This window comes from Nomia melanderi, unplaced genomic scaffold (assembly GCF_051020985.1).
Source record: "Nomia melanderi isolate GNS246 unplaced genomic scaffold, iyNomMela1 scaffold0014, whole genome shotgun sequence".
Classification (NCBI taxonomy): domain Eukaryota; kingdom Metazoa; phylum Arthropoda; class Insecta; order Hymenoptera; family Halictidae; genus Nomia; species Nomia melanderi.
The window spans coordinates 5,651,691-5,652,645 of record NW_027475130.1 but is presented as its reverse complement, the minus strand read 5'-3'; positions in this window follow the sequence as shown (position 1 = coordinate 5,652,645).

Genomic DNA, 955 nt, shown 5'->3' with positions numbered 1-955 from the left:
CAGATAATTCACTTTTGTTTATTGCGCTATCTCTAATAGCATCCGAGATGTCACCAGATATATATTGGATTTTCCCATGACCCTGAGTGTCCAGCCCCATGGGACGGTGGTTTACTCGTCCCCTGGTGGTCTGTGGTCGATCTCGCTGCACAGATTCATGCGCTAGGGCCTCCTGCAGACAATGGACTTTGATTTATCGCGCTATCTGTAATAGCACCCGAGAAAGCACCATATATATGCTGGATTTTTACATGACTTTGGGTGACGGATACCGAAAATCTGTAATTTTCTCGGCCCCTGGTGGTCCTAGGTAGTGTTTGCTGCACAGATTAATGCGCAAGGGCCTCCTATGGACAACGCACTTTGATTTATTGCACTATCTGTAATAGCACCCGAGATATCACCAGGTATATATTGGATGTTTCCATGACCCTGACAGTCCGGCCCCATGTGTCGATGGTTTTCTCGGTCCCTCGTGGTCCGAGGTCGATCCCGCTGAACAGATTCATGCGCCAGTGCCCCCTGCAGATAATTCACTTTGATTTATTGCGCTATCTCTAATAGCACCCGAGATATCACCAGATATATATTGGATTTTTCCCTGACCCTGAGTGTCCGACCCCATGAGACGGTAGTTTTCTCGGCCCCTGGTGCTGCGAGGTCGTTCCCGCTGCACAGATTCATGCGCTAGGGACAACTGCAGACAATGCACTTTGATTTATTGCGCTATCTCTAATTTCACCCGAGATATCACCAGATATATATTGGATTTTTCCCTGACCCTGAGTGTCCGACCCCATGAGACTGTGGTTTTCTCGGCCCCTGGTGGTCCGAGGTCGTTCCCGCTGCACAGATTCATGCGCCAGGTCCTCCTGCAGACAATGCACTTTGATTTATTTCGCTATCTCTAATAGCACCCGAGATATCACCAGATATATGCTGGATTTTTACATGG